Source organism: Hevea brasiliensis, chromosome 15, assembly GCF_030052815.1.
Source record: "Hevea brasiliensis isolate MT/VB/25A 57/8 chromosome 15, ASM3005281v1, whole genome shotgun sequence".
Classification (NCBI taxonomy): domain Eukaryota; kingdom Viridiplantae; phylum Streptophyta; class Magnoliopsida; order Malpighiales; family Euphorbiaceae; genus Hevea; species Hevea brasiliensis.
The window spans coordinates 41,227,774-41,236,196 of NC_079507.1; the positions used below are offsets into that span (position 1 = coordinate 41,227,774).

General features: G+C 33.4%; 1 pseudogene; it reads right to left on the minus strand.

The window, feature by feature from the left end:
* Window positions 1-2,058: 2,058 nt before the first annotated feature.
* LOC110645202 (ferredoxin-thioredoxin reductase catalytic chain, chloroplastic-like) lies at window positions 2,059-7,427 on the minus strand (annotated as a pseudogene).
* Window positions 7,428-8,423: the final 996 nt, after the last annotated feature.

Genomic DNA, 8,423 nt, shown 5'->3' on the forward strand with positions numbered 1-8,423 from the left:
TGAAGGAACAACTACAAAAAGATAACTTAAAACACATTGAAAACTCAACAACTTCAAGGGAATAAAATAAGCTCCCCATTAGTCGATATGTCCAGAGCACAAACGTTTCTCCCCAGATAACACGAAAATGAGAGAGTTTTACAGCAGCATATAAAAACACTTAGGTTTGGAATTAGTGCTAGTGACAGATTCAAAACTTCTTTTTTTTTTTTTTTTTTCTAGGGTCAATATATAAAAAATAAATAATAAAATACTAACAATAAATGTTAAAAATAAAATATTAATACCTTATAATTGGATTCAATGAGGTCTATCCTAATTGTATCATAAAAAATATTATTAAATACATTTGTCAATTATATATATATGGATTTTTTTTTAACAAAAAGTCTTTTTAGTGAAATGCATGTCATTGCCAGTGCTGGATTGAATCGGGAAGAGGCTTGACATAACACAGATGTCTCTACCTCAAACCCTCTGTTGAAGTCAGAACCTAAAAGACCAGCCACACAAACCAACCGAAACTATACACACCCATCGACGGAGAGAAAGAAACCACCTTTGGATGGATGGTAGAACTGCCCCCTACCCAAAGGGCAGGGGATGGTTAGTGGCGAGATGAAAGAAAACAAAGAAAACTTAGAGAGAAGTTGAAGAAAACACTCTCTTATTAAAAGGGAGACAAGCTCCAACTAAATTGATATGGCCCAATTCTATGAAAATGATTATAACTATCAAATTTTATGAATTTGATAATTTTTAAACTAAAATATCCATATTAAAAAATTTTCTCTAATCATACATTTCTTTAATTTATTACATAAATAAGTTACTAAATACCATTAATTAATTAAAAATTTTAAAATAAAAATATTTATTTTAGCTTATTATAATTTCAGCTTCTTATTAATTTTTTACGTCTACTTTATAATTTCTTAACAAAAATATTTGCATATAAATGTGAAAAGTCTTTCACAATAAGAGGAGGAAATGTACATTAACAAAGCCATTCGGGTCAGTCACCTTATAATTCTTCCTTAAAAAATTATTAGGCATGTTTATTAGTTATAAATTTATTATTTATACGATTTTTTTTTTTTTTTAATGATTGGGAGACAAACTTATACCTTTTGTATTCTCTGTTACCGTTTGCTTGACTAACCATTGTTTGAACCTACACTGGATTCACTACCGCGGTTTGAGCCTACGTATACCCACGGTTTGATTCTAGACTTATGGTCTAGCGACTGTGCTTCAACTTACACCGAATCCACATTTGCGGATGATTGGATGTCCAGCTCCCAGTTGCTGTCCATGATCGTAATGATAGCCAAGAAGTTCTTCATCAAAAAAAAAAAAAAAACGCAAGCCATGGAATTTGTTAACGTGTGGGAGCGTCTCAGTAATAGGGAGGGCGTGATCGGTCATAGTGGGGAGAGGTGCATTGCCTGGTCATGTCCACCTAAGGTTGGTGAAATCTCAGTGTTGATTGTGCTTTCAACTCCTGCTTTGACTTGGCGCTGGGGGGAGTTTTGATGCATGATATTGGGCAAAGGGATTCGTATCCCACATTGGGAAGTCTTCGGTTTTAGGAGCTGAGTTATGGGCTGCGTATGCGGGACTCAAAATGACTTGGAATGAGAGTGCTTGTAATTTTTCTTGGAAAGTGACAATTCAACTATTATGGAGCTTCTACTTTGAGAACTGTTGTTTTTGCTATTTGAGAACTACTGAATTTGGACCGGAATAATCGAGTTGCTCACATCTTCAGAGTGTCGAATTCTTGTTCTGACCTTTTGGCTAGACTGGCTTCCTCATTTTCTCAAGGATCATTAAATGGAGCATCCCACTGCCTTTTTTCCTCAACCTCAACAAGATGTTAAGAGGAGTCGCTTATTTTAGATGCGTTTTTTGCTAGTTGTGTATTTTTCTCTTTCATACCAAAAAAATATATATATATCATTTAAAAACTGAAGAATTAAAAAAAAATATTATTAACAGTAAAATCTTAGACGTTTTGCTGGTGTTAATAAAGGATACATCTACAACAAATACAGAGAATTATTATCAGGTGCGTTTATTCTGGGATTAAGATGATATTTAACTAGTTTTCAGCTGTACTTAGGTGAGAGAGTTATAGCAACTTCAATTTTCATTGCTTCCAAGGACAAGCAAGAACGATCCTCATTCTTGTACGCCCCAGATTCATAATGAAACAAAAATACACAAAGATTGATTTTACATAGTCTCACATGAAATCCCTCTTTATATTACCCTTTGAATTTATAGAAATTCCCACCTTAAACATGGTCCTGAGGATGGAAGCACTGTGATCGCTCTAAAACATGGATAAGAAAAGGGGAAAAATTGCTGTGGAACTGTGACAGTGAGAAATCAGATTTCTTTTCTGATTAGCGTGTAGCATATGATATGCACCCCCGTATGGTTATTTTTTGGCCAAATACAAGATGATAGCACATCAAATAAATAAATACAATACACTAAACATCACATATTTGCTGTTGTTTCCCTGATTTCTTCTAAGGTGATTTTCTGTGCAGAACAAAAACAATCACATCCACATTAGACTGCAAAACACTTAAGAATGACACAAAATATGCAAGAACTATGAAACTTAACAAATGTAGATACTCATTAGTTATGCATCAAATTATCGTTATTGTCACTTGAGCCAATGTTGTCTAAATTTTATATGATCCCATCCCTTTGAATTAAGAGGGCAATATAATTACAGCCCTGTCTAGGTAAGATTTTAAGGGATCATGTGACAAGTTACATTTGATAATACAAATATTAGCACAGAACTAAAATAAAGGATTTAGAATTACCTGACTTTTCCAGCAAAATCATTTTCTGGAGTTAAGAAGAGCATGCAGTGGCACTCCTTCCTGCTAAGACAGTCTTACCGTTAAAATAATAATAAAAAAAAATAATAGGCACTGGAGACAAGTAAAAACATAAAATAAGAGAACAATAAACAAGTCCAAAGCTTTTCACATGCTAGAGTCAAGCCAGCAAACATTTCTATTAAAGCATATATTATCTACAAATAACTAAATTGACCTCAATAGCAGACAATAGAAAACTTATATATTTTCTTCAAAAAATTATAAAAAGGCATGTGAAAGAGCCATCCTTAAGCAATGGAATCCTTTATTAGCTTTTATGGGCGGTTTTCTTCAATAAACCTTTTGGCAAATAGAAATTGCGAGTAAAACCATAGGAAGCATTAATCATTGGAGCCATCAAAAACAAATCAGCATTCATCAAGATCATAAATTGTGTAGTCCACTGCCCCAATTACTCAGCTGGAAAAGGCAAATTGTGCTGCTTCTAACATGAAATGGATGTAAAACATCTGATGACCTAAATACAGAGGTTTCCTTCCTCCCTTTCAGGTTGTTAATACAGGCAACAAGTTGCAAAGACAAACAACAACAATGATAAAATACCTCCTTTTTCTTACTTCACTGCTTGGAACAAAAGTATATCAAGATTGCCAGGTTCTTTAAACAGCCTAGAAGCATGTCTGGCTTAAATCAAGAAACCTTCCGCAGGTTGTTTCATAACATTATCGAGTTTCACTCCTTGATCTATCAGAAGGTATATGATTTATGGATAGTTCCTGGTTACTATGTCACTTTTTGCCAACATCAACTTCATCACTAGTTACTACCAAATTAATGATCAATATTTCAAATAGTAGTTCATGAAAATCTCCATCATGGGATACCAAATCCTACCATTAACAGTGTACCAATGGATTAGCTGCATATTTAGTTCTTATTACTTGTTCAATTGGCTATTTGGCTAGACCAGCCTATCATTCTGCATGATGAGCATTTGTTGGTCTAGCAGCCATCCCATAAGCAAAATTTCCATTAATAATCACTCACTAAGCGTGATAGTGGGGAGACATCTCCTATTCTCCTATTAATGCACTGTATTCTAATAGTTTGATTTTGATAATATCAGTCACAAAAACAACACTTAAACTTCCATATTACAAAAAAAAAAAAGAGAGAGAAAGAAAGAGAGCCAGTTTAGCGGCAGAGTTTGAGAGATATTTACAGTTGGATTAGATATCAAAAATCAAGATAGGCCACAAATATTGATGCAATAATATTTTTTAGTCTTTTGTTCAACTCCCTCATTAAAGACAGTAGAACCAAGTCAAAAGAATGTCATTTTTGGATGTTTCTTCAACAACTTTATTACTTCTCGTTCAATCTCCCAACACTTACTGCAGGTACATTTTTGTCAACACTATTTAATTTTTACTTTTTCACTGCAGGTACATTTAATAACACTATTTAGAGCTAGAAGTATCTTCCCATGATTCTAAGTATCTACTATTCCCTTGGTCTCTCAACTGAAATGACTAAAATTTAAATTTTAAATAAAAAGAAAATTAAATTTAGAAAACCACAGAACCTTATGTTCTATAGACATTGTATACATCGTTTTAACCCAACTTTCCATAAAAGCCTAGTGTCCTTCAAACTCATTGAATCTTTCTCCAAATGATCTGATGCTAGTCAATTGCGTGTGATAAATGCCGTAGATCACGGGATCCAATTATCATCCCATCACATCTTGCTAAACATTTCTATCAGCCTTTAACAACAAAGGTATCCCTCAACATGGCATCCCCACAACAACCTGTGACACGCTTTCTCCTAGTGAAAAAATTACTACAGATGAGTTCCTCCTTTTAAATCTTTCCTCACTCAACTAAGATTAAGGCGGCTTCGTATATTACCTTCCCAGCAAAAAAATACCTCAGTACAGGTTCCTATCTTCAGTCATTTGAATCTGGAGACCAATTGTGACTAATTATTTCACAGACAGTTAAAATAATTGTGCAACCTATCAGGTAAATCATTGGCTCTTTGCATGATAAAGAACAAGAGATTTTCCGATCTCAATTGGATTACACCAAGGATCAGCCATAAGCCCTTACCTTTTTACATTAGTTTTAGATGAACTGACGAAACATATACAAGAGAGTATTCCTTGGTGCATGATGTTTGCGGATGATATTGTTCTGATAGATGAGACACGAGAAGGAGTCAATAGGAAGCTAGAACTTTGGAGAAGTACTCTAGAGTCAAAGGGTTTTAAGTTAAGTAGAACGAAAACAGAATACATGCATTGCAAGTTCAGTGAAGGCCAAACTGGTGATAGGGAAGGAGTTAGTCTGAATGGAGTGGCACTGTCCCAAAGTAATCACTTTAAATATCTAGGCTCAGTCCTTCAAGTAGATGGGGGATGTGAGGAGGATGTTAGTCATAGGATTAAAGCCGGATGGTTGAAGTGGAGACGTGCCACGGGAGTTTTATGTGATCGTAAAATTCCCAATAAATTAAAAGGAAAATTTTACTGTACAGCTATACGACCGGCTATGCTATATGGTAGTGAGTGTTGGGCACTGAAAGAGTCGTATGCATCTAAGATAAGAGTTGCAGAGATGAGAATGTTAAGGTGGTCATACTAGACTAGATAAAGTCCGTAATGAAAGTATTAGAGAAAAGGTAGGAGTGGTGCCAATTGAAGATAAGTTGAGAGAAGGGAGATTGAGGTGGTTTGGTCATGTGAAGCGTAGACATACGGAGGCTCCAGTTAGACAAGTAGAGCACATTAGGCTAGAGGATAGAAAGAAAAAAAGGGGTAGACCTAAATTGACTTGGAGGAGAGTAGTACAGCATGACTTAGAAGCATTACACATTTCTGAAGATTTAACCCAAAATCGTTCAGAGTGGAAAAAGCGAATCCATATAGCCGACCCCAAATTTTTGGGATAAAGGCTTAGTTGAGTTGAGTTGCATGATAAAGAACAAATATCAAAATTTCATTACTGCCAGGACTTTAAACTGCATAATCTAAGATTCCCTAATGGAACCTGGTTGGAAAAGGCAAAGTCGACATCTATTTGCAACAGAATCTTGGATGCAGAACGGAATATACCAATAATATTTTCTAAAAGGCAAAAAAAAAAAAAAAAAAAAAAGGTCTATAGTCCTAAAATCATGATAGTTAATCATGATAGTAAAGAGTAAAATAAAACCCAAATATAGTAAATTAGTAATTGCTGAAATTTCTAAGTAGAAGGACACATAATTTTCCATGCATACAAATTAATGAGACTAAAACAAAATAGATTTGAGAAGGGTAGTGAAAGCCAGAATGGTAAATAACACTAAAATATAATTTCCATCTTAAGAAATTCATTAGAAAGCCTTAAATGTATCATCCAAAATAATTGTTTGCTAACTACATGCCACATAATAGTTTGTAAATAAAAGGATATATCTACCTTTCTCTCATGGGGACACATGGACAATTTCAAAAGCCCTGCCCTACCTCAGCTGCTTTGTCATCATAATGCCTGTAAAGCAAGGATTCAAAAGTTGTAGTAATGGTAGTGGATTATTTTAAGTTAGTCCAATGGATTCCAGTAATTCTGAGAAAAGTTGCATCATATAAAATGTATTTACCTACAAGGGCAAAGAGGCGCACCCAATGAATCTTTATGTTCTGCCAATCCCTGTTTAAATTCCAAAATGTGTTACATACAAAAAGATAAATTTTATTGCATTTGCAAAAGAAACAAATACTGTACTCAATAGAGAGCAAAACAAACAAAATTAATATAAGCCAATGAAGTCAATCATATAAATTAACCCAACTGCTAAAATTAGAGTAAAAACGAACCACTAGAACTTGTGAAAACAATCAAAAGCCACTAAAATCAAAGCTTGATAGCAACCAAATTCAATCACATGGACAAATGCTGTCCCAGTTGCTTTCTTAAACTAGAAAGTTACTACAGATTCTTCAATCCATCTTTTCTTACAGAGTTATTTAGCATAAGGCAATTCAGAGACCTCAATTACAAGGGAAATGGAATCACAAGTGAAACGGTGATTCCAATTGAGCAAATTGCTAGATTAAAATCAACTGAAGGTGGATAAAAAGTAAGAAAGTGAAGGTTACCTTAATGACAACAGAAGTGACTCCCTTATCGACGCAGAAACAAGTTCCGGACTTACGAGCATACTGCTCCGAGAACGCCCTCATTATCTCTACCGACTTTTCCGACGGTTCCACTAATTCAGCACACAAATCAAAACAAGATCAAAACCTAGAATTTCAAATGCGAGAGAACTGGAGCAGCAACACCAGTCAATCATTTCAGTCAAGAAACTAATAACTGAAGATTCAGAGGACAATTAGGACATAATGAAGCTAATTACCTTTGGCTCGAATTATGGCGGCCGGAGCGCTGCGAAGACGGAAGGTCTTGGGTGGCCATGTGAAGGAGGAGCCACTGAAGCTACAAGAACTTGCTTGGAGAGTCATGCTGCACCATAATCTGACACTGAAAAATCAAAAACCGTAGATATATATATATATATATATATATATATTCTTTTTTCTATATATATTTTCCTATTTCCATAAAGTCCTAGGATTTTTTTTTTCAAATTAATATATTATTTTTTTAAAATAAATTATTATTTTATTTTTAGATTTTTTTATTATTATTAGCACTTTCATTTTTAACCGTTATTACTACTTTCATCAAGGGGTGTTCGGTTCTAGTTTAGCTCGGGATTTACCTTCTGAATCGAAATTTCAAAATTTTAGTACGATTTCGATTCGGTTTTTCATTGTTTCGGTTTCAGTTTGGTATAATTCTCGATTCTTTATTTCCGGTTCGATTCGATAAGATTTCAGTTCGGTTCTCAGTTCTTAAAATAATTTTATATAATTATTTTCTAAAAAGTCATACTTGAATTAGCATTTAAGTTTTGAATTGAGCCATTAATATATAATATATTATATAATATATATTTTAACTATACCTAAATTATATAATCTTTAATTATAAGATGCATAAACTTAAGATTAAATATAATTAAGAATATATATATAAAAGATAATAGTATATTTATAATTAAGAATGATAAGGTAATTTAATGTAATTATAACTAAAATTATTAAAAAAATACAAAAAAATGAAATTTAATATTAAGTTATATTTAGTTCATAATTATATATACATACATAAGTATATATAATTATATTGAAAGGATATAATACATCTTAAAAAAAATATAGAAAAAAATATATATAAATTCAGTTCTCAATTCGTTCCTGTTCGGTACGGTTTCAGTTCAGTTTCGGTATGATTCTAGTTCGGTTCTTAGTGAAGAATCAGAACTGAATCAAAGTATCAAAATAAATTTTGGTTCAGTACAGTTCCTGTCGATTCAGTACGGTTTTTCAGTTCGGTTCGGTTCCCCTAAGAACCATGCACAGCCCTACTTTCATCCTTGATTTGTTATTAATTTTTTTTATTGAAATGTTATTTTGTTAAATGAAACTAATGAAAATAT